The 26304-nt window shown below is 50.8% G+C and overlaps 1 protein-coding gene and 1 non-coding gene across 2 annotated transcripts in view; one reads left to right on the forward strand and one right to left on the reverse strand.

Moving 5' to 3' along the window:
- The window catches only part of PTPRJ (protein tyrosine phosphatase, receptor type J), a 176335-nt gene that overhangs the window by 126755 nt on the left and 23276 nt on the right, over positions 1–26304 (reverse strand). The gene's annotated exons all lie outside the window — the stretch shown is intronic.
- Positions 1540–1611, forward strand: TRNAE-UUC. The gene has a single exon. It is a non-coding gene; the product is annotated as a tRNA-Glu (tRNA).

Raw genomic sequence — 26304 nt, forward strand, 5'->3', positions numbered from 1 at the left:
CTATGTTACACCTTCACATTCATATCCATGAAGTTATTTAAGCCTTTAACTGAAAAAAAAAAAAAAAAAAAAATCCTATGATGTGACACTGGGGCTAAAGTCTAAGGATGGCCTAGGAATCTTCTTTTCTTGAAGGTTTCATTTAAGAAAGAAGGAGGAGGTGGGGGGTAAGCACCCTGGTACTGGGAAGCACTGAATGAATGACCATTTGTTCTTTTTCCAGCTCAAGTCTTTGCCGGTACAGCCAAGTTCCTTCCCAACAGATCACATCTTTCCCACGTGCCATCTTGAGGGCATGGCCAACAGGACGGCCCCAGCCAGTGTCTAGCACACAGGACAGGAGAGGAAAGAGAGGAAAAGGGAGTCTTGGGCCAGGTTTAAATGTTACCTTCTGGGAGTTCCCGTCGTGGCGCAGTGGTTAACGAATCCGACTAGGAACCATGAGGTTGCGGGTTCGGTCCCTGCCCTTGCTCAGTGGGTTAACGATCCGGCGTTGCCGTGAGCTGTGGTGTAGGTTGCAGACACGGCTCGGATCTTGCGTTGCTGTGGCTCTGGTGTAGGCCGGTGGCTGCATCTCCAATTCGACCCCTAGCCTGGGAACCTCCATATGCCGCGGGAGCGGCCCAAGAAATAGCTAAAAAGACAAAAAAAATGTTACTTTCTGACCAAGCAAGAAAGTCTCCACTTGGCAACTGTGAACAGTGCCCACACCCTGAAGTTCAGACTAAGAAATCCTCCCAAATCCTGACTCCACACATGCCCCCAGTTTGCCTTGGAGAGAAGCCTCTTGGTAAATTAAGCATTTGGGTTTTTTTTGTTTTTTTTTTTGTCTTTTTGCCTTTTTTCTAGAGCCGCTCCTGTGGCATATGGAGGTTCCCAGGGTAGGAGTCTAATAGGAGCTGTAGCCACTGGCCTACGCCAGAGCCACGGCAACGCAGGATCCGAGCTGCATCTGTAACCTACACCACAGCTCACGGCAACACTGGATCCTTAACCCACTGAGCAAGGACAGGGATCAAACCCGCAACCTCATGGTTCCTAGCCCGATTCGTTAACCACTGTGCCACAAGGGGAACTCCAAGCATTTGTTGAATACTTAGCTGGATAGTACAGATCAAATGCTCTGTTTGGGCTTTCCAACCCCAACAGGGCCATCATCCGTGGTACCACCTATCAAAGAGCCATCAAGGCCAGACTCACCAGTGGCTTATCTTCTTCTCCACTGTGCTTGTCTCATCATTCCGAGAGGTTTCCACACCAGACTGGGAGCAACACGGTGACCCAAATGCAAATCCAAGGCCAAGCGAGGTAGACAGGCACTTGTACCTCCTGAACACCCAGCCAGACTGGACGTGTGCAGCCCCCGGCCAGGAGGACCAACCTAACACAATGGTGATCTCATCCAGCCCAACAGCATAGCACAGCTGTGCCCCTCAAATGCATCATTCCAGCCTCAGTGTCTTCCCTGAACTACAGGCACCTTTACCAACACTCTGCACAACATCTCCACATAAAGCTCTACAAGCATCTCAAGGGAGTTCCCTGGTGGTCTAGTGGTTAGGATTCAGCACTTTCACTGCTGCAGCCCAGGTTCAATCCCTGGTCTGGGAACTGAGATCTTTTGTTAAACTGCTGCATGCCACAGAAAAACAAACAAAAAAAAATCAAGCTCAAAGATCTAAAACCCACACCCCCTGGCCAGTTCATTCTACTCCCCACCGAGCTGCCTCCTTGCTATTCCACAAAACAATCGGTCTTACCTCAGGGCCTTCTTGCTATTCCACAAAACAATCCGTCTTACCTCAGGGTATTTGCACTTGCTGTTCCCTATGTCCCCTTGGGGAGTTTTCCCTGAGCTCCACATATAAAACAGCACCTGCTCCTCATCACCCTATTCTACTTCTCTTTGCAGCCTCAAGTCTACCTGGTAGTCTCGTCATTCCCACCCATGTAAGTAAGCTCCCCGAGGGAGGGGGCGTGGTCTGTTTCCTGAGGGAGGGGGCGTGGTCTGTTTGGGTTGTGTCAACATCCCCAGCACAGAAACAGGGTTAGGCACAGAGCAGGTAGGTATTCGATAAACTGTGTGTGCTGAGTGAATCTATTAATTGGTTAATGAAGTAGAGACCAAGGTAGACAAAGAAAGGGTCAAAAAACAAAATCGTCTCTGGGCCTTAACTTAAAAGAAAGATTTTAAGAAGCACTTGACGCCCAGCCAAGGAGCCTCAGGGTGGCACTCGGCAGCCAGTTAGGTGGGGCTGCTCAGCTTCTCTTTTCCCCCTCCCCCACCCCCATGTGTTATTTCCTAATGTTTTGAAACTGATGGCACATGAAAGTCCACAGCTGAGAGATGAGAATGTCACCCCCCAAAAAACGGAACCAAGTCGGGAAAACATCCTGGCAGGGGACGGGAAGAAGTGCTGGGGAACTGAGTCACTCTGCTGCCTGGCATGATCTGGCCAGTTGGACACAGCAGGGGCAACTCACCAAGACTTGACCAAGCACCGGGCACCCAGCTGGATGCTCACCCTCAGGACAACCCTACAATACAGTCATAGGGACGCCACCCCTAACATGGAGCTAGGTTCTTATGGCACTGGGGAGTGTGGGCAGGACCAGGCACAAGCCTAATAACCCTTGAAATGTGCCAACTGAGGCATTTGTTGGAGAAGGACACCCCCGACCCCTTGAGCCCAGCACTGGACAGATAAAGCAACGGACACCACAGTCACAGTAACACCAGATTCGAGCCGCATCTGCAACCTATATGACAGCTCACGGCAGCACTGGATCCTCAGCCCACTGAGCAAGGCCAGGGATCAAACCCGCATCCTCATAGATATTGGTTGGGTTCTTAATCCACTGAGCCACAATGGGAACTCTAAAGAGTATGCATTTTAATCCCTGGAACCACACTCACAAGGCAGGAGAACCACACCGTGAGAGGCTCCAGGACACCAACAAGGAAGATCAGATGTGTGTTGCCAATCCCAGAGGCCCCGCAGGCCAAGTCTGGACACACAGCTGGCAAAGGGTAGAGTCCGCCCCCACCCCACCAGCAGGTTGAGCCAGACCCTTGCTGGACCTCTTCAACGTCGTCCTGGACCCCATGACCTCTTCCACACCATAAGTGCTTCCCACATGCCTGCTGGAAGAACTTCAGCCCAGCAGAGTATCAACCATTCATATCAGGCTCTGCAGGCCACCTGGGGCTTCAGCAGCCTTCAGCAGCCCCAGAAGGGGGCAGCACCCCTCGTCTCACTGCTGGGAAGAGCTCAGAGAGGAAAGAGGAGGCCTGGAGGTGACCCAGGTCTTCTGACACCAGGACCTGGACCCTTTGCACAACCCAACACGTTAGCTTCTGCCTCTGTGTTGGTTTAACTTTGGCCCTGCTGCTGCTTCAGGCTCCCTGCACCCCCATCCCACCATTTATAAAAAGAAGAGTTGACTAGGAGTCTGAACCCCTAAATTCTAATGGGCGATGGTTCCAACTGTGATGGTTCTTTGCCTAGAAGCAAACAGAAGAGGAGGAAGGAGATCAGTTCACAAATTTCCACAATCTAGGAAAGGCCTTGAAAACACTGCTTGCTGGAATTTCCTTGTGGCGCAGCAGGTTAAGGATCCAGTGTTGTCCCTGCAGTGGATTGGGTCACTGCCACGGCGCAGGTTCAATCCCGGGCCTGAAACCTCCATATGCCGTGGGCGCAGCCAAAAAACATTTTTAAATAAAAATAATAAAACACTGCTTGCTGCCCACATCCATAACATCCAGTCCCCTCCTCCTCCTTGGTAAAAGAAGCTTGTTTTTCATTTTACCTATGGCACAGAGGCTAAAAGGCTACACTTGCTGGCCTCCCTTACAGCTAGGTGTGTGTATGTGACCACATCACAACCAGTGAGACATAAGCAGAAGTGATCATGGGACCTCCAGAAAAGAGCTCAGAGAGAGCTGATTCAGCAGAGCACGTGCCTCCTTTTAGGACCATGCCTTTCTTCTTCCTGTCCACATGTGGCTCAGACATGAGCTCCGGAGCTCCAGTAACACCCTGGACAGTGAGGCGACCCAAAGGATGGAATCTACGGGCAGGAAGATGGGAGCCTGGGCCCCCAGTGACGTCCTGGGACTCCAAAGGCCCTGACCTGCTACCTCCAGCTTAGTTGAACGCAAGAAACAAAACTCTCCATCACTCAAGCATCTTTTAAATTACTGTAAATCTGAGGTTTGGGGGTGGGGGGTTGTTGTTGTTACACGCAGCCAAAGCTGATCCAAACTAACATGAGCTCAAAGCAAAAATAAAACAGCCACAAAACCCTGCTCCCATCTTTATTCCCAACCAGCTCCATACAAAGTGAGACATCCATCCAGATAAAAATCCAGCATTCCTACAGGTTAATGTGTTTCACATTTGAATGCCCAGAACTTCTTAGACAATCATCTCTGTCACTGGCTCCAAAGAACATACCATCAAGATTCTGTGTCCTTTTCTAAATAAGAGAACAATTTCCTCTGGTCTTACTGAAGGCCACTCATCAGAGATTTTCAAGAGTCTGGGGGAATGAAAGAGTATGGAAAGCAATGTTAAGCTTCCACCTGGGAAGAAGGGCAGAAGAGGACTTCAAGCTGCTCACCCATATTTTTTTCTTTCTCTAACGGAGCCAAACATGTATGTTTATCAAATGCAACAGTGCAGTAAATACAAAGGGATTGCCAGAGAAATCCTCAACACATAAAAAGGGGGAAAAAAAAATCCTGTGTGTTGAGGACTTGGGAGATTTCACATCACCTCATTTCATCCATGCTAAAGGAAAAATAATGAGCGAGTTCCCGCCATGACGCAGTGGGTTAAGACCCTGACTGCAGAGGCTCACGTCGCTGTGGAGGTGCGGGTTCAATCTCTGGCCAGTACCGTGGGTCAAAGGATCTGGCGTTGCCACAGCTGTGGCATAGGTCACAGCTGCAGCTCAGATTCAATCCCTGGCCCAGGAACTTCCATTAATGCCACAGATGCAGCCACTAAGAAAAAAGAAAGAGGTACTCCTGATGTGGCTCAGCAAGTTAAGAACTCAACTAGTATCCATGAGGATGTGGGTCTGATCCCTGGCCTTGCTCAGTAGAATAAAGGATCCAGCACTGCTGCGAGCTGCAGTGTAGACTGCAGCTGCTCGGTTCAGATCTGGCATTGCTATGGCTGTGTCATAGGCCGGGGGCTAGAGCTCCAACTTGACCCCTAGGCCTGGGAATCTCCATATGCCACAGGTGCAGCCCTAAAAAGACAAAAAAAAGAAATAGAAAGAAAAAATAATGATACTATGAGCTAGGTGTTACGCTTACTCCATAAAATATAAGGAAATGGTGTTTGAGAGGTTGGAGGAGTCATCTGAGGTCACATAGCTGGTCAGTCTTCTTTTTCAAATAAGGGGGAGGGGAAGAGAGGGAAAGGCAAAGAGGAATTTGCCCTCTATATCTTTCTGCATGTTCTGAATTTTATACAATTATGTACATGCCTTCTTTGACTATTTGCCCTTAAAATAAAAAATGGAGTTATTTTTCATGATTCTGGAAAAGGAAAGCAATTGGACCAAACCACATGAGGCCACAGGGACGAAGCAATGCACACACATGCACAGCTCACCTGACCTGAGAAGACCAGCCACACCCTCCAGGCCTGGGACAGATGTTGGATGAGGCAGGACGGAGGCAACTGTGCTCCCTGCAGCATCTGCAGCTCTCAGCAGAAGCCTGGCCCACACAGAGCAGGTCCATCGCCAAGTCAGTGCTCAAAGCCACCATGTGACATGGGGCAAATCTGTGTCATATAGCACCGGGACATGGTACAAAAGCATACATTCATCAGTGAAAATCTTGTTTTGCTTTGGATTCACTTCCAAACTACTCCTCATTTGCAGGAGTCCTAACTCGCAGCTTTAACTTCCCACTCTGCAATGGATCCAAACAAAGAGCAAGAACAGGAGGACTGTTGGCTGAATCTGGTTCATCTACACAATGTTTTGAAATGAATCTAAACTAACTTTAACAATTCAGAGATCTCACATTCGAAGCCCAGATTTTGAGTTTTTCATGAAGAACTGCAGGATATGGCAACACCAGGTCCATATCCTTGGGCTGGCCATGAGGGGAGATTGACAGATGGCGAAAGGGGGCACAGAAAGGACCCCAGGCTGCTCCCAGCACCATCGCAGCCAAGGCCAGCACCCATCTTCAAGCCTTTTTCTCCACCATAAGAGAAACATATTTTGGTGCCCAGGCTTCTATCAAAAGCACAAAATGGAAAGATAAACCAAGAAGATCCTGTGTTTCAAGAAAGGTGAGACAGCATATGACTAGCAGCAGGGAGGACCTTTGCTTTCGTCTAATATGCAAGCCAAGTACAACTGTGAAGCAAGACTATTAACTTAGGGAGTTCCTGCTGCGGCGCAGCGGAAATGATTCCGACTAGGAACCATGAGGTTGTGGGTTCGATCCCTGGCCTCGCTCAGTGGGTCAAGGATCCGGCGTTGCCATGAGCTGTGGTGTAGGTCACAAACGTGGCCCAGATCTGGCATTGCTGTGGCTCTGGTGTAGGCCGGCAGCTGTAGCTCCTATTAGACCCCTAGCTTATTAGACCCCACATGCTGTGCAGCTCTAAAGAACAAAAAAAAAAAAAAAAAAAAAGACTATTAACTTAGGATGCTTTTTCTTTCACCTGGGGAGCCCCTCTTATTTCTGCTCACTGCCTGGACCCTGGATGCATGTGAGCGTGGGACATAAGACCTCTCTAAAGAAGAGGTTCTGGGGAGAAAAGGTAACAAACCACACAATACTGCAGGCAGCTCTTGCACTGAAGTCCAAAAAGACCATTAGGCAACAAAGGCTGTTGTCAAATATGCGATATAGACTGCATCCTTACAAAGCGATGTGTTAGAGAGAGATCTAATCTCCAGCTCCTGTTATTCTAGGAGCCACAGGAGGCCCCCAGGACCCAGCTTTGGGGCCAGACAGTGATCCAAGCAGCTTCGAAGCAGCCCCAGCCCAGGGAAGGCAGTCAGGCCAACCCACAGAGCACAGAACCTTGTCCTAGGCAGTGAATGAACCAGCTTCCGGTTGTCCCCTGCCCTTTGGATATATCTGAATAGTCACCGAAACGCTCAGGACAAGGATGGGAATGACACAGCGTCCGAGAGTTGGGAAGAACACGCAGAGGGCAGGAACCTCTATTTCTTTTTTTTTTTTTTTTTTTTTTTTTTTTTGTCTTTGTTGTTGTTGTTATTTCTTGGGCCGCTCCCGCGGCATATGGAGGTTCCCAGGCTAGGGGTCGAATCGGAGCTGTAGCCACCGGCCTACGCCAGAGCCACAGCCACGCGGGATCCGAGCCGAGTCTGCAACCTACACCACAGCTCACGGCAACGCCGGATCGTTAACCCACTGAGCAAGGGCAGGGACCGAACCCGCAACCTCATGGTTCCTAGTCGGATTCGTTAACCACTGCGCCACGATGGGAACTCCCAGGTGTTTTTTTTTTTTTTTTTTTGGGGAACCTCTATTTCTTAAGCCTTATTCAGGTCATATGCCAGGTGCTTTGCATGAAGAAACAAATTTCATTTCACAATCTCATGACACAGGTCTCATCCACTCCATTTTCACAAATGAAGAAATCAAGGCTGAGCAGTTAATAACTTGCCCAAGGTCACTGTCAGTAAGCTGTTGAGACAGGTAACAGGCTGCTGGCTTTGGGATGACAGTTGAGGGTGGTCTGTGGTACAGGTAGAAATCAAGGGCAAGAGTAGAAAGGGCGGCGTTCCCGTCGTGATACAGTGGAAACGAATCCGACTAGGAACCATGAGGTTGTGGGTTCGATCCCTGGCCTTGCTCCGTGGGTTAAGGATCCATCATTGCCGCAAGCTGCAGTGTAGATCACAGATACAGCTCAGATCCAGTATGGCTGTGGCTGTGGCATAGGCCAGCAGCTGTAGCTCTGATTCGACTCCTAGCCTGGGAACTTCCATTTGCCACAGGTGCACTCCCCCCACCCCGCCCCCCGCCCAGGGTTGGAGGGAGTAAAAAGGGAAACCTGGCAGCCACTCACACGCGAATGGCATGTGTCCCTTTGCCGCCTGGAAGAGCCTAGCTTCACAACAGATGGATTCTGAGCTGCCCTGACATGAGGCTCAGCGGATCACTGCCCTGTGCAACAAGGCATGTGGCCTCCTATGGAAGGCTTCATTAGTCTGGGGACATCCTAGATTTTTCTTCCTTTCCAGGTACGACCACAGGAGGTGTGTCCCTCCCAGGTCACAGCCCTTCTCCGTGGTCTTTGCCTCTAACTCCCAACCCCAGCCATACTCTGACCATCCCTGAGACCTGCCGGCCAACTAAGAAATGACATCTTGGCTACAGTCTTTCACCCCCGTAGGGACCTGGTCTGCTAAGAGACCACCTGAAGCCCAGGAAGCAGTCCTCATCGGTAGGTAGACACTGGGCTCCAACAAGCAGACTTCAAAACCTAATCCCAGAACCTCCAACACGTCTCAATGAAATCAAATGAGGTCCTCAATCAACCAGCTGAAGACCTTCAGGGCAAAGCCCATGAGAAACCTTTATCAAGGGAAGGTCTCCAATTCCTTTCAACAGAAAGGCAAAGCCAAAGGCAACAAGGCCCCGAATTTCTCAGCCACTTGCCCTGTTTGGGGGGAAAAGGGTTTCAGTTACACTTTCTTAGCCACTACACGGGAACTCTATCCCAACCCCTATCATGCTCAAGTTGTACATCTCGCTGGGCTGGTCCCCCCTTCCTTTTATGGGAAGGTTCTGTGTCCTGGGATCTCACCCTTCCTGGCTATGCCTTCAAGGGGATTCCAATCAGGCCCTTTGTCGTCAAAACCTGTTTCAGGAGTTTCTATTGTGGCGCAGTGGTTGATGAATCCAACTAGGAACCATGAGGTTGTGGGTTGAGGATCTGACGTTGCCGTGAGCTGTGGTGTAGGTTGCAGACGCAGCTCGGATCCCACGTTGCTGTGGCTCTGGCATAGGCTGGTGGCTACAGCTCCGATTCGACCCCTAGCCTGGGAACCTCCATGTGCGTGGGAGCAGCCCTAGAAAGGGCAAAAAGACAGAAGAAAACAAAAAAGCAAACAAAACAAAAAAAAAAACACCAAAAAACAAAAGCAGAACAAAAAAAACCTGTTTCAAATCTTTTTTTTTTTTTTTTCTCCTTTTTAGGGCCGCACCCATGGCACATGGAGGTTACCAGACTAGGGGTCTAATTGGAGCTACAGCTGCCGGCCTACACCACAGCCACAGCAACACCAGATCGGGGCCGAGTCTGCGACCTACACCACAGCTCACGGTAACGCCAGATCCTTAACCCACTTAGCGAGGCCAGGGATTGAACCTGCGTCCTCATGGATACTAATCATATTCGTTTCTGCTGTGCCACAACGGGAACTCCGCTGTTTCAAATCTTGAAAAAGGACCCTTTTCAAAAGGCTTTCCTCCACCACTCTCGAGCCTCTGAAGACAGACCGCGTTCCCTCTGGGGAACGTGTTACTCCTAGACTGCTATCGCCTTCTGAGGTGGCCCACATTCTGTCTATGGAAGATGTGCCTCTCTTAATAAATCTACTTCTTACCTGAAAAAAAAGTCTTTCCTCCAAATTATCCCCTTTCACAATAATTCAGATCACTGCGTACCAGGGGTGGGATGGGGGAGTGTAAGAGAATAACAAACGGTTCGTGAACCTACAACAACAACCATCTGACCCAAAAAAACTCAAGTCCTAGGATGTCAGGACCCAAAGAGCCTAGCAATTGCTTCGAACAGGTGAGGAAAAACTCGGTGGTTAGGGGTTCTGCTCAGGAGTCCTCTTGCGGTACAACGGGTTCAGGATCTGGCATTGTCACTGCAGCGGCTCAGGTTGCTGCTGTGGCACAGGTTCAATCCCTGGCCCAGGAACTTCCACATGCCATGGGCACGGCCAAAAAAAAAAAAGTCCTGCTCATCAGTCAGTCGGAAGAGGCAGATCTGGCACTAGAACCTACTTCACACTCCAGACCCAGGGTCTCGCTTCAGCACACTTCCTCTTCTCATCCTCCTGGAAGGCGGCCTCCACCTTCTCACATCCCCTAGGCCCTTCCCACCTCAAGGCACTCCCAGAATGACTGTCCTGGTGAGCAGCAGAAAGTACACCCACATGGGGGCGCCATCCTGGCTGGGGACAGAATGGACTTGGGTCTGTTTTGTTCTGCCACTGACTTCAGCTTCCTACAGGTGTCGAGGACAGACCTGAAGCCCAAGTATTCAAGTCAGGCCCACAGGAGGCTGGCGACCACATCCCAAGGTATGGCTCTGGGTATTGCTTCCACTGAGGAGGAGCTAGATCCAGCCGTACCTGCTCCCATCACGCCCTTGTTTCTGCCAGGTGCTCCCTTTTCCATGTTCACCTTAGACCTGAAACTTTTTTGTCTTGATTACCTGTTCTCCATACTCCAACGTGAAGTGTCAAATCCAACAAACCCCCTTTTCACTGCGGTCCTGAGCCAAAGGCCAGAGGGGCAGAGCGATGAGTAAGGCTGGAGCCCTCCCACAACGACGTTACCATCTACCCTGGGAGTCAGACCTCTGAACAGCTGCGAGCCACAGACGGGGGTGGAGGTGGAGGGAAAGTTCCGTGGAAGCTAAAAGAACCATGTAATCCATTCCAAATTTACAGAGCAGGGAGGGCAGCCGACTTCAGGGACCGGAGCTTTTTGAAGGAGGGGCAGGAAGCAGGATTACCATGAACTGTAGGGATGAGCACTCCAGGGAGAGGGAAGAGCATAAGTGAAACCAGGAGGGAAGGAATGTGGGCACGTCCTGGGAGACCCCGGCCGACTGAGACCCTGCAGCCCAGGAAGGGGTTCGGGGGAGAGAACACCGGTGGGTAAGTCGAGGCCACACACTGAAGCAGAGGCACCATTTATGGTCACACGGCACCAGGAAGGCCCTGGATGCCGAACCGGAAAATTCAGACGCGGGCTGAGGCTGGCAGGGAGGAGCCTTAACAGCGCAGGCGAGGGAAGGAGACAAGGAACAGAAGGCTTTCTGGTGGGCAAAGAAGTCGGCCTTTGTCATCAGCATTCCCTTGACGCCAGCTTTTGGCATCTGCACCGCCCGCCCTGCCTGTCGTGTCCATTTCCGCAGCAATCCCAGTATCCCACCATCTGGATGGTGACAGACACCTACCTCCACGGACCCTATGGCGAGTGTGTGTGTGTGTGTGTGTGTCCCCTGGGGGCCTCTGGTAGGCGCCAGCCTTCGCCTCCCACTCGGGCCAGCAGGCATGATTTTGTAGTTGAGTTGGTTGCCCGTATTTAAAAATTAGGAGACATCCCGTTAAAAAGTCTGGATTTTTTTTTCCAGGACGATGCTTCTACAGGGTGACAAGCTGACGGGCAGCTGCCCCCTTTAGGCAGAGCAACCACCAGTTTTCCAGATTGAATCTATGAAATGCCACCTCTACTGAATCTCCAAGACTGAGGGGAAACATCCACAGTCCACTTAGCTTCCACCAGGCCACCTACCTCGCCCCCAAAGGCCTCTGAGTTTGCAGCATCCACCACATTTATGCTAGATTCCTGGTCCCTCCATCCTCAGTGCTAATCCCTGCTCCAGATCCCACAGCTCACCCACAAGACCTGGCTCCTGACTCCTTCCATACACTCTCAGGCCCTGGCAGATGGCACTGTCAAAAGAAATCAGAAGGCCCCTGGAGAGAGGTAGGCAACAAACTTAGAAGAAATTCCGTATCCCCTCATTCTCCCTCCTATCACCAACGCAACTCTTCCTCATTATCCACCACGAGTTAGCTTTGCAAGCAAGGCTCATGAATTACAGCTGAATAAGATGGGCTCCCTGCCTGGGCCGCGGCTGGTGAACCTGGAAAAACTCCAGGTAGACCTGGCTTAGAAGCCACTCGGAATGAATGAAACAACAACACAGCTCAGGCGTGACGCTTAGCGATCCAAGTACATTCTGCAGCCCAGTGTTCAGCACTCACTAGCCAGTAAGTAAGGCAGCAGGCACAGGCTTTCAGAACAGAGTGGACGTCTGGTCCCCGACACTTACTCTCAACAGAGTCAGCTGTTTGTGATACATGCAAGAAAATTTACGCTGCCGCTTTGATCTTAGAGTAAGAGAGAGAGACGAGGTTGGTCATGGAAGAAAAACAGCAAAGAAATGTAAATATGATTCCTGTCTTCACTGAGCAAACAGCTTAGTTCAGGATCAAAACACTGAACCCTAGAGATTAATGAAGTCACTTATATGGGAGGAATGTGAACACAGGCTGTAGTCTGATGGATGAGGTGTGCTAGAGCCGGGTTTTGAAAGATTTTGAAGGGAGTTCCCTGGTGGCACAGTGGGTGAAGGATCTGGCATTGTCACTGCTGTGGCACAGTTTCGATCCCTGGCCCAGGAACTTCACATGCCATGAGTGCAGCCAAAACAAGATTCTTTTGTTTGTTTGTTTGTTTCCATTTTTTGGCCTCCCTGTGGCCTATGGAGTTCCCAGGCCAGGTATCAGATCTGAGCCAAAGTTATGACCTAAGCCACAGCTGCAGCAACACTGGATCTTTAACCCCGTGCCGGGCCAGGGATGGAACCCGTGTCCCAGCGGTCCCAAGACACTGCCGGTCCCACTGCGCCACACCAGGAGCTCCAGAACAAGACGTTTTGTTTTGTTTTGTTTTTTGTCCTTTTGTCTTTTTGCCATTTCTTGGGCCACTCCTGCGGCATATGGAGATTCCCAGGCGAGGGGTCCAATCGGAGCTGCAGCCGCCAGCCTACGCCAGAGCCACAGCAACTGTGGGATCCGAGCCTCATCTGCAACCTACACCACAGCTCACGGCAACGCCGGATCCCCAACCCACTGAGCAAGGCCAGGGACCGATTCCGCAACCCCATGGTTCCTATTCGGATTCATTAACCACAGAGCCACGACGGGAACTCCCCAGATTTTTTTTTAAACCAAGGAGGTAACCTGGCAGGGGCACTCATACCCTAAATTCTGTTTCTGATTAATCATCAAGGACCTCGTTCTGGGAAAAAAAAAAAAAAAATGCAGACCTAATGAAACTACAATTGAAGAAATAATAGGAAACATTAAATCTTACGTTAGTAAGACCCCATGGAAAACTCTGGTTCAGAAAGCCACAGATTTAGCCTGTGAACGGGTTTTCCACTTGGCAAAACAGCCTCTCATCTCTCAGTGATAATACAAAGGAATGAATGGGCCTTCGTATCAGGGAAATTCCTAGTGATTATTAGAATGGAAAGGAAAGAAAGGAGGGAGGAGGAAGCAAGAGTATTAACCACCGGCGGGCACCCTCTGGTTGCAGTTCTGGCAGAGGCAACAACTGTTTTGTTCAAGTTGGGGTGACCTCCAGCAAGAACGCCTTCGCTGTGATAAAACCGAATTTCTACACTTCTAATAGTCATCTTTCTCGGTTTTCTCAATTTCACCTCCAGACCTCGGTCGCCTTCTAACATGTAGACATTTGCACCTTCCCAATAAGTAAATCGGCCCAGACCACTTGGACAAAATTGATGACAGCATTTCCTCACTGCTTTATATTTAGTCCTGTCTTGTCCCCCACGTGACCTCAGGCCTGCAAACCCCTCTCCCCAGGCCCCCTCATACCTACCAGACCCACCTCCAGCAACTTCCCCTTGGCTCCCCCACAGCCCCTGCATCTTCCCCCAGGAAGGGTCCTCAGGTTTAGCCACTTCCATACTTCTTTCTTTCTATCTCTCTCTCTCTCTCTCAGACACACACACACACACACACACACACACACACACACACACACACACAAGAATCTTTTCTTCCCCCTGAAGTAAAATCCCTAAATGAAATGAACCCAAGCTGCGCTGGCTGAAGCAAAGCTGCAGAGCCACAAGCCTCGGCCACTTTGTCTTGGGGCTGCCCCCTACTTCCCCCTCTGACCACAGAGTCCCAGAAAAGCACTACTCAAGTCAAAGGGCTTCATCTCACAGGTGTGAAGTCAGAACCCCAGAGAGAGAAAGTGCCTGCCCAAGGACACGCAGTCTTTGAGAATCAAGCCGGGTTTATCAACTCCACGCACCCAGTGCTCCTTCTGCTGCCGGCACCGCATCTTCATCATCTCACATAAGCAACAGTCACATGAAACCCACCCCATGCCCTGCATGTCTCTAAGCTACCTCTGCACAGAGTAACATGTTTCCTCCCCCCAGCTGTCTTGGGGTGCAGGCTCTCTTGTTCTCCCATTTCAGCGTAGGGACATGGAGAGGCATGGACAGATTAAGGAATGTGGCCAAGGTCACAGAGCTGGTTCAGTGGCAGAGCAGGGGCTGAAACCCAGGAAGCCTGGAGCCAGAGCCATGGTTTGTAAGAAGGAATCACTTTAGGCAGAAACGGGAGTACGGTATATTAACCATTTGACAAATTAAATGATACTCAGAGTTCCCCTTAAAAAGCAAAGCAAAGACCCACAAAAGTGAAAAATTAAAACATCAGCAGCATCAGGAATTCCCATTGCAGAGCAGGTTAAGGATCCGGCATTGCCGTGAGCTGTGGTGTAGGTCACAGATGCAGCTCGGATCTGGCATTGCTGTGGCTGTGGCGTAGGCTGGCAGCTGCCACTCCGATTCGACCCCTAGCCTGGGAACTTCCATATGCCACGGGTGCAGCCCTAAAAAAAAGAAAAAAACAATTAGCAGTAACAACACTGGAGACTGCAATGGAAACCTCTACGTGCTAAACCCACCTCACAGGTTTCTGCCAGCTTTCTCTCTCGGAGTGTTGGATGCTTGGGGTGTGGAGGGGTGGAGGGGTGCAATCAAATGTTAATCTCCACAGTACCCCAAGTTTTTCAACCTGTTTGCATTGCATTTCTCCTTTGCACACACGCATTTTGGCTTCATTCCCACCAGATGCCCCCAACCCTGGGGCTTACATACAAATCCACCCTCCTGTTAAGCGTTTCTGAGCAATCTACCCTCCTACCACAGAAAAGTAAAATGCCTGCCCTTTCTTTCAAAAAAAAAAAAAAGTTTTTAAAAAATCAGCGGCAAAGAGAGAGAGACAGGAAGGAAGGAGGAAGTGAGAGAGTGAGGGAGGGAGGAAGGAGAGGAGGAAGGAAGGAAGTGAGGGAAGGGAGAAAGGAAGGAAGGAAGGAAGAGTCCCTTGTGATGCAGCAAGTTAAGGATCCAGTGTTGCCACTGCAGCAGCTCAGTGGCACAAGTTTGATCCCTGGCTGGGGAATTTCCACATGCCGCAGGCACAGCTCCCCCCCAAAAAAAAAAATTAAGTGGCCAGCCTGACCTTTGGGGACCTTTCTCTGTATCCAGGGTTCTTTCTGCACCCAACTCTGGCACGTGACCCTCAGAATAAAGTCAGATAGCACAGAGGTGACCCGTCCAATCCCCTGCTTTTTTAGTGTTTCATGCACCTGCCCACAGCCCGTCCGTAACTCATGGGCACATCCACACCCATGCGACTTGCAGAGGCTCCCTGCTAATGTCTGGCAACAGCAGAACCAACACAGAGCTTGATTTTCAGACTGTGAAACCTCTGCCTCCTCAGCTGCTGACCCATCTTGGGCACCTGGGCTGTGTCGGCTTCGGCATGCCTTTGCTCTGCACCCAAACTGCATCAAACCCAGTTATGAGACCTCCAACCGTGAGTTAGCGGGGGACACACATGACCAAGGTTCTCACATCCCAGGGAAGTAGATGTCCTAAGAAGGAAAGGGGGCCACATGAAGTGAGGGGTCAAGAGAGACAAGACACTTTCCCACGACAGCAAGGAGCAAAGGGCATCCTTACTTTCCGTGCCAAGGCTCTCCACCACCAGCACCAAAAACTAGGGTATTTCACACCACAAGCTAAAGTGACTCAAATCCTCCTGTTTCCATATTTGCATAATGAGTCCTGACATTTGGCTACCATTTAACAGTCACCAAATAAGACACAAGAGTGGAGACCTCCCCACAAAGCAGTATTTATTTACTGTCTTTGGATCACCATGGGCTAAAACCCCCTGAAATTTCACCAAACTCAGCTCCAGAAAACAAACAGAAAAGAACACTACTATAAATCACAGTCGAACCAGGATCTCAAGACCTGCACATACGTGGTATTTTTTCATTTTCAGATAAATATTGGAACAGTACAGAAACGGGGCGATCTCAGAAATCGTGTGCCATTTCGATGTTCACATGACAAAATCCAATTATTTCTCTCACTGTATTCTACTTATCTCATATACACAGTTCCCTTTCCTTTCACAAAAATATCCCTCTTTTAAACAATATGTGATATAAAGCAAAAAGAGCAGGGCACCAGAACAAATTCTTTCCCGCAAAATTTATGGTTCCTTTTCTGTCAGCGGTTGCACGCACAACCACGACCCGGGCCTACTGTACGAACACAACACAAGCTCAGAATCTAAAGAACTGCATTAATCTCTCAACGGTGTGCAGTGTGACAGGGCATGTTTAGGTGCTGCTTTTTAGAAGCCAATCGACCTCTCTCACATATTTCATTAAGATGAAGAATTAGGAAGGAAAAGCTGACAGCCTTCAACACTATGGGGTGGGGGTGCAGGACCCTAAATGTTCCCAAGTCTAGGGTGATGCCTCAGGAGATGGAACATACTCTTGGTAGCACAGCAAAATGTCCAGCACAATTGGTTTTTTTTTTTTTTTTTCACCCCTTCAGCTGGGTCAGCAGATTTTACTTTTAGGCTGGGGCAAAAGAGCTGGCTGGATGGTCGGTGGAGGGAGTCAGGCCCTTCCTGAAGCCTCCTAGGCTGGCTCAACTTGATGTGCTCCTCTCAGATTCACAGAAAAGAAGTGGTTGTTGGTTTGGACAAGGGGACGGGGGCCCTCAAAATAAAAAAGTTTACCGATTGATATATTTAACATTTTTGCCAATCTTTAATTTTTAAAAATTGTCTTTTTTTGGAGGGGAGGGGGTCTTTTTAGGGCCGCACCCACGGCATATGGAAGTTCCCAGGCTAGGGGTCGAATCAGAGCTGCAGCTGCTGGCCTACACCGCAGTCACAGCAACATGGGATCCAAGCCGCATCTGTGATCTACACAACAGCGCAAGGCAATGCTGGGACCCTTAGCCCACTGAGTGAGGCCAGGGATCAACCCTGCGTCCTCATGGATGCTAGTCAGATTCTGTCTGCTGAGCCACGACAGAGACTCCTAGTTTTTAGAAAATTTTCAAGGCGCTCGTGTCATAATGGACGGCTACCCCATCCCTCCAGTGTGTACCATCTGCTCTGAGTCCAAGGATGTTTCTCACAACCAACACTCCTCAGGGTCACTGCCTTCCGTCAGAATCAGGCTGAGGGCACAAAGTTCTCCTGGTCAGCACCCATCTTTGCTCTGCTCTCCGACGTTTGCTTTCAGGGCTCAGCGGGGCGGGAGGGCAGGGGGGCGGGCTTCTAGACTGGTGAAGCAAGAGGTCTCAAGACCAAACAGGCTTGTCCCCAGGTATCTGTCTGGCAAGGGGTCAGGCAGAAGAGGGTGAACCAGGAAGGGTGCTTCCTTTCCACCGAGAGCCCTTCTCCGTTGCTCTCATAAAGGCCAAGCGCTCGCCTAACCCCTGCCGCCTCCACGTTCCACAAAGAGGCTGCCCCCAAAGCAGGAAAAGAACAGGGAGATGGGGTGGTGGGCAACCAACAGCCAGATCCCAGAGGCCCTTGGTGGGGGGTAGGGGGGATCCCCACCCCCCCAACACACACACACACCCCTAGGAAGCCTCGCCACCCCCAACACACACACACACACACACACACACACACACACACACACACACCCCTAGGAAGCCTCCCCACCTCCAACACACACACACACACACACACACACACACCCTAGGAAGCCTCGCCACCCCACAACACACACACACCCCTAGGAAGCCTCCCCATCCCCAACACACACACACACACACACACACACACACACACACACACCCCTAGGAAGCCTCCCCACCTCCAACACACACACACACCCTAGGAAGCCTCCTAGGAAGCCTCCCCACCTCCAACACACACACACACACACACACCCCTAGGAAGCCTGGAGAGAGGGAAACTCAGGAGAGGGGGCAAAGGAAGGCCTCGGCCTTCTCCTCCTAAGTATCTAACCCTCCCCCTCCGGCAGCTGCCAGCTGCCATTTGCATGAATGAAGGCGGTGGTCAGTTTGTACCTGGGAGAGAACAAAGCAGGAAATAAAAGAGCTGTCTGTCACCTACTCAAAGCCAGAGCGCATCGAGCTTAATTAAAGGGAGCCCCACCCCCGCCTCCCGCAGAAGGAGGGATTTGCTCGCCAGCCCCCCCCTCCCCCCAACGGGCCCTTACAAAAGGATCCTGTTCCCACTTAACCTGTTTCTCCTGGGCCTGCTTCTAGTCTCAATGAGCTGCTTTTTACTTTTTTTTTTTTGTCTTTTTGCCATTTCTTGGGCACTCCCGCGGCACATAGAGGTTCCCATGCTAGGGGTCTGTAGCTGCCAGCCTATGACAGAGCCACAGCAACGCTGGATCCGAGCCACATCTGCAACCTACACCACAGCTCACGGCAATGCCGGATCCTTAACCCACTGAGCAAGGGTAGGGACCGAACCCGCAACCTCATGGTTCCTAGTCGGATTCGTTAACCACTGCGCCACGATGGGAACTCCCTTTACATATTTTTTAAAGTTTTATTATTACATGTACGTGGGAAGGAAAAAAAAGACCTAGAAAAGGAAAAGAGAGGATTCTCCCTCCCACCTCAGAGCCCCAGGACCCTCAGAGCCCCTCATCCCAGGGGCTTCACTTCTACGATGCCTCCCAGCTCTCCCAAGGCAGGCCCAGGGCTTCCTGCCACTCACACTCCAGCCCCCAGCCTCAGCAACATCCCTGGGTGTGTAACTTGTGCCTGGCACTTTGCAAAATGGATTCTCACCAAATTGGCCGAACGAAGATTTGGCATACCAGGGGTGATCAAAACAGCGAGGAAGCGGCTTTTTAAAAACGGAGGTGGCCGTTCCTACTAACCACCCTCCATTCCTCATGTGTGCAGGACGTCATCCATGTATCACCAACATTTTTATAGCAAGGGACTCGTACCTATGCATCCCCTATTTCCTTTAACCCCATGAGGCATAAGATGCTCAGAGATGAGCTCTGGTGCCCAGGGCTGTTCCCAAGGCCCCACTGCCCTCCAGGGACCACCCACATGGACTCACTGCCCCCCAGGTGGTCCTTCCTGCCCCTGCCCCACTGATGTGCGTTAATGCCATTGCCCAAAAAGATCCCAGGCTCCTGCCCTTTCCCATGATCGTGGTGATAATAAGTTCCGCTGCAGGGTCAGCTGCCTGGGTTCCAATCTCAGCTCTACCACGTAACAGCTCTGTGACCTTATATAAAGTACTTAATCCTTTTCAAGCAGACTACTTAATCTTTTCCACCTGCAAAAAGGGGATATGAGAGTCCCTACTCATCTGCTGACTCTGTGCATTAAGATAACGTATGTCAAGTTTACCACGCTGACGGGGACAGGGCTCAATATTCCTATAACGTTCCCCCACCACCATCTTCATCACCAGCACAGCGTAGACAGAGCACAACACATGGGCACCATGCTTCACACCAGACAAGTGCTTCCACGCTCATCTTCTTCATTTTCTCACAACGATCCCATGAGGTTGGCGGGGCAGGGATTAGGGTGCCCGTTTTGGAGATGAGGCTACCGAGGCTCAGAAACGTAACTGACCCATAAGCACACAGTGGCGGCCAATACCCAAGCCCCATGAGATCCAAACCCCCAATTCTAAGCTCTTCCCCACTCCCATGCTGTCTCCTCCACAGGGGGTTCAGGGAGCTCTCGTGGGAGCTGTCTGGTTTTGCGTTGGGGTGCGGGCTCAGGCACCACCTGGAAGGACATCCATTCAGCCACTCCAGGCCTCTTGCCTCATCAACACCACGTGCTCCTCCTCTCTCTCGAGCTGCCGTGAGGATAACGAACGAGAAGTAGCTGCAAGGAGCATACAGTGCTGAGTTCCCTGGTGGCCTAGCAGTTAAGGATTTGATGGTGTCACTGCTGTGGCTTGGGTTCGATCTACAGCCCGGGAACTTTTGCATGCCTCGGGCATGGCCAAAAAGAAAGAAAAAGGAAAAAGAAAAAAAAAAAAAAAAAAAGAGTACACAGTGCTCACCGGTCTGTCCAAGGGAGGTCTGTGCCCCCTGGAAACCGCAAGCAGGAAGGGGAGGCTGAGTAGCCCTTACCGAGAACAAATCTATAGCCCAGAGTTTCGCTCAAACCACGTGAGAGACATCCTAGTCAATTCAAGCCCCCTCAAGGGCTCCAATTCAGCCAGCCCAGCTTCCTCCAAAACCCCCAAAACGGTGGCTACAAAAGCTAACAGACCTGTCTCTTGGTGGATCCTCACCCCAAAAGGCTGGCTGTGTGGTGGACAGAGGAAGAGCCTGCCTCCCCAAAACCTAGCTGGAGGATCTTACACAAGTCATCTTACCATTATTTTTTAAATTTAGTTATACTCAGCCCCAGCCACCGAATATTTACAGCGGCTTCGAACAATACAAACAACACAAAAGAATAAAATAAACAGTCAAGGGAGTCGGGCCAAGAGAAAATAAGTGTAAGAAAAAGAACAAAGGCTGGGGTAAGGTCAGCACATAGAAAAATACCATATGATGCCTTCCTGCAGAAGTGTCAAGATAGGCCACAAACCTCGCTCTCAGGTGCTTAGTAACCAAAGCGAAAGGGAAACATGATCGGCCACGAGATTCTCGGTGCCCAGAACAGGAAAACAAACCAGTTGTTCCAGAGAAGCACATCTTTCCCTGCCTGATTCAGAGCCTCAGAAAAGTTTCTCCACTGGACCTTTAGAAAAGGTCACAACAACATGCTAACAGATCCCCACCACAGACCCTGATGCCTCTGCCAGGAGTTCCTTACTTCACCAGCATCTCCTGCAATGCAAAGGCATATTGCAAAAAGGATAATTCAGCCAACGCCGGCAAGTCACTTTACGCCCTAGAGCCTCAGTTACCTCATCTGTGAAATGGTCCATCTGTCTGACCAGGCTGTGCGAGGGTTAAACAGGATAACAGGTGATCAGGCATGCACCTGATACACAGTACATCCTCCATAAAGATCAGTTCGTCGCTTTTACAAGAAGGTAAGTTCCTCCAGGGTAGAGCTCTTGGTCTGAATTGGTCATCGATTTATCCCAAGCACCTAGAATAGCCACTGACATATAGTAATTACTCTATAAATATTTGTGGAGTTCATGAATTTTCTGCAGCAGGTTCCTAGAAACACTGGTCTCGTGAGATACTCTAAAGAGAAAGATAGGAGTTCCCACTGTGGCGAAACAGGATCTGCCTCTCTGCAGCACCAGGACACAGGTTTGATCCCAGGCCCGGTGCGGTGGGTTAAGGATCCAGCATTGCCACAGCTGCAGCATAGGTCACAGCTGCGGCTTGAATCTGATTCCTGGTCTGGGAGCTCCATATGCCACAGGGCAGCCAAAAAATAAAAATAAAATAATAAATAAATAAATAAATAAATAGAGAGATGCAGCAGAAATGAATCTGACTAGTAATCATGAGGTTGTGGGTTCAATCTCTGGCCTTGCTCGGTGGGTTAAGGAGCTGACGCTGCCGTGAGACGCAGCTCGGCTCCTGCATTGCTATGGCTGTGGTGTAGGCCGGCAGCTGTAGCTCTGACTCCCCTAGCCTGGGAACCTCCATATGCCACGGGTTGCAGCCCTTAAAAAAAAAAAAGAAAAAAGAAATAAATACAGAAATAAACAGACATGAGGTAAAACAAAAATCTTGGGAAAAAAGTTGAATATCCGTCTCCCTCTGAAAGAGTCCTAAGCACGTGGAAGGTTCCTTGAAGTCTTACAAGAAAGATACGTTTGATTTTGCTTGGCCCAGAATTCTCCAAACTTGCTTGCCCCCACAGAATGGAAACTAGACCACAAGTGTTCTTGAGAACTTAAGGACTCCGACTGATCCTAAGAAGGAACGGGGCCACCCAGAAGATAAAGATATGGTCCCATAACAGCCAAGGAACAGAGAGCATGCTCAGTTTCCAAGCCGACCCCCTCCACCACCACCACCTCCTAGCTTGGGAACACAAGGCATTTTTTAAAAAATCAAACAGATCCTTTGGACCTAACCAGCTCCCTTGGTCTGGACATACAGACACTCTGGCTGCCCCAGAACATTCTAGAACCCACTCTTTCAGCAAGACCAATTCCCAGACTCCTGGCTCAGGGTGACCTGCATGCAGAGAAATATCCAAGTCAAAGCAAAGATCCCCAAAGTCGGGCGTGAGACAAGGGTCCTCAGAACCCCCAGGGAGGGCAGCACTTTTTGGGAAGAGGCTCCGGGAAGAGGACCTGGGTGTGTGTCTGTCCAGGAGCCCCTGGCTGGCAGCCCACACGGGGCATCACGAGTTTCTGTTGTGCTCACTAAGCCGAGAGGCCGCCTGGCAACAGGTTCCCCTGGCTGACACTCTGGCTGCTGCCTTGGAAGGTGCCACCCCCCAGCTCCCAGAGGGCCAGGCGGGCAGGAGGCCAGGCATCTCAGTGACGAGCACCCCCTCCCCCATGCGAACCAGGGCTCTCCTGGGCACCCACAGGGCTCGCTGGGCAGGAAATGATTAACGAGTGTTTACCAAGCACTTCCGGGCAGCAGAGGGCTGCTCCCAGCCTCGGCTCCACCCCGCAGGTTCTGGTGCACATTCACTCATTCCTGAAACGACTGTTAATTATTTACCGAGTACTGAGGACCGAGTACCCGCCCAGGCTTCTAGCTGAACCCTGGCCTTGACCTCAGGCCCCTCTGTGCCCCTAGGCTGCTGTGGCCTGTGTCCACACCTCATGTGGACCTACCCAGCTGCCAGAGTCCCGGTCCTCCTAGTTCTAGGCACCTCGTACGTGTGTTTGAAAGAAATTCAAGCGGCCTATAGGTGAACATGAGCCCAAGTGTCATTTTAACATTACTGGTCATCTGACTTCTGCCCCGCAGAGCTGGACATCTTGAATGCAACCCTGAGCTGCATTCTCAGCAGCCCTGTGTGCAGGCCCTGGGCTAAGTGCCAGGGACAGGAAGGGGGCTGAGACCCGTGAGCCATCCTCTCTCAGGGCCCAGCCCCCTTTCTCTCCATTCCCTCCTCCCCCGTCCAACCGTGTCCAGAGCAGGCGCGCCTTCTTTCCCGCACTAGAACGTGAGGCCCTTGACTACTGAGACGTGACCCTCCATTCCTACTCCCCTGAGACTCAGTACAGGGCGTGGCACAGAGCAGGCTCAGGGGACCATGCTGAATGGAGAGGCATGGCACTCAACACTGTGGGTGGTAGGCCTTCCAACAAAGCCTCCTGGTTGCCAACCTTGAAACCACCACCTTGGGGCTGCGGTCCATTCAATTAGCACCACTCAGAGGGTGTGGATCGAAACCAGCTGATGTGCAAGGTTGGTACCAGCAAAGCATTCCCTGTGACGTGGCACCCTGGGGTGACCCCATCTATTTAAGGGAGGCAAAATACAAGAGTAATTTCAGCAGGTGGACAGGACTGGTGGCAAGAAAAAGGGCACAGCACACTGGAGGACACGGCAAGAAACACGGCAACATGAGCCCACACGCTGCACAGGTCCAGCATCCAGAAGGCACCAGCGGCTCTGACGGGCTTGAAGCAGCAGTAATACGGTCTGGCCTGACAACAACCACAGTGCAACAACCCGAGGAGGAGGTCCAAGGTCAGAGGCAAGCCCTGCCTGCCTCTGAAGGCCCAGATATCTCCCTGAATTCTTACAGCCCAGAGGCAAGATACTTCTCCCAAACTCCAGATGACCTGCCCAAGCTTGGAAGGTCCAGGCACTTGCCCAAGGGCACTCAGCAATTAAGGGGCAGAGCCGGGCCTTGGCCTAGAGCTGCCGCATCAGGCTTTTTTTAAAGACCGCACTATAGTACTCCCGTATCCTTGCAAAACATGTTTTTGAGTTTGAAGTCTGACTGATTGTGTTACCCAACTGGGTTTCCACTTTACTCTGTAGCCCACAACTGTAAAGGTCTTATGTTATGAACCTCTTCCCCTTCCCGTATCATGAAGTGTTCTTTCAAAGCACTTGTGATGACTGCGTCATAATCCATGGTTTCCACAATCCCCCGCCGCTTAACATTTTGGTTGTTTCCAACCTATGGCTTCTTGTTTTTAACAGGGCAGCCCACACAAAGTTCATCTCACTGTGTTCTCACAGGGGAAACTCTGCACCCCAGATACCACCCATTGTGAGACTTATCTCCAAGGAGGATGAGTAAGACAATGACTTTCAACGTCATTATCAACAAGTTTTATTCTAAACAGAACACGACTCTTTTCCTTCCCCCACTCACCTCCCAAACTCAGCCTCCCAGTTTGGGTTACTGGGTTGGTTCCTCTATTAGACAGAAATGCAATAAATGGGGGTAGCAGGTGGGGACCATCTGGCAGCCAACACCTCCAAGATCCAAGCGTGCTCTCCCTCCCCTTGGGTGGCTGAAAACTGCAGAGACGCTAGACACTGGCACACACCTTCAACTCTTCCCTAAAGGAACGGGTTTCCCCCCAGCAGATGCCCAAGCACACATCAGAGTTCAACCCCAGAAATCCAATTCTCCACCCCGTGGAGAAACAGGTCAAAGACAGATACATTCCCTGAGCGCCCTACGGGCTCACTATTGAAACTTTAGTGTCCAGGAGAACAGGGTGGTGGAGTCAGAAAGTTAGGCTCACTCTGTTACTAGCTGTGTGGTCCTAGGCAAGTGGCTTCCCTTTTCTGGGCCTTAGTTTCAAGGTCTACAAAGTGAAAGGTTTATTTTTGTTTTGTTTTGTTTTGTTTATAGCTGTACCCATGGCATAAGGACATTCCCGAGCCAGGGACTGAATCAGAGCCACAGCTGAGACCTATACCGCAGCTGTGGCAATGCCGGATCCTTTAACCCACTGGGCTGGACCAGGGATCGAACCCGCACTTCCACGGCAACCTAAGCCACTGCAGTCAGATTCTTAATCCACTGCGCCATAGCGGGAACTCCTGGAAGGTTTGGATTAGGTGATCCCGAAGGTCCCTCCCTGCTCTGAAGGAGGCCCTTGGGCCTCACCAATTACATAAATGAAGAGTGCCCCTCCACGAGGCAAGCTGATAAATGCAGCCCCTGACCAACAGCTGCTGCCTGGAGGCAAGGGAGCAGAAACACACAGAGGAAAGATGGCACATCCAAGTCCCCTAGGTCCCCAGAGGTCAGGATCAAACAGAATGTGTCAGATCACTCTCTTATAGGGACTAGGGGCAGGAGGCCGACTTAGTCTAAGAAAAAATCATCTAACTTGCATCCCATAAGCCTAGCTTCTCATATTAAGACTAACGTGCTTGTCAAACTTTAAAAACAACAAAAAAGTGTGACTGATTCATAACAACCCAGCAAAATACTGGAGTCAGAACAAGAGCAAGTCATTGTGATGCCAACTCCAAAGGGGAGGTTTCTGTCTTTATGTTCTAACTGGCAACGACAAGCTTTTCACAAAACCCAGGCAAGCTGCAAGGCACTGATAAAGGTGACAGCCAGCTCTGCCACTTGAACAGAGACAGGCCCAGATGGGAGAGGCCATCCGAGTGATCTCTTGGACCCAGGAAAGCCTCACTGCTTAGAAGGGGATGCCTAGGCCGAATGAGGGAGGTACTCGGGGCCGCTGCTGAGATGGAGGTGGGTCAGCGCCAGACTCTTCCCAGAAACAAAGGCTCAAATTCAAATACAAGGAAAAATCGACAGTCACAGCATCATGACCAGCTCATTAACCTCTGGGCAGGAGCTTTCCCACAGTTCAGAACCAGCCCCCTCCAGGGGCAAGGATGTATGTCTTCCCAGACCAGCTGGGGACCTCCTCCCAAACCTGCCTGCACCTGCCCCCCATACCTGTTCCAGCAGGTTCTGGTCCCCCACTTCATTTCTCCTCTTTTCCTCCCTTCGGCCCCTCTCTCCCTACCCCCCAGCCCCTCCTTGTTCAGCCTTAAGGGAGGCAGGGGGCTTTAAGAGCCCCAGGTTCCAGGTAAGGAGGGTCATGTTCAAAGGAGTCAAGATCAGCCCAAGGTCACAAAGTCAAGCCAAGAATCCCACTCCCACTCACAACCTCCACTCTGTTTCTTCTACCGTCGCCAACACACACTACGTCCTGCCGAGGCTGCCTGCGTCATCACCCCTCACCCCACACCCGCACACACCA

Source organism: Sus scrofa, chromosome 2, assembly GCF_000003025.6.
Source record: "Sus scrofa isolate TJ Tabasco breed Duroc chromosome 2, Sscrofa11.1, whole genome shotgun sequence".
NCBI lineage: Eukaryota > Metazoa > Chordata > Mammalia > Artiodactyla > Suidae > Sus > Sus scrofa.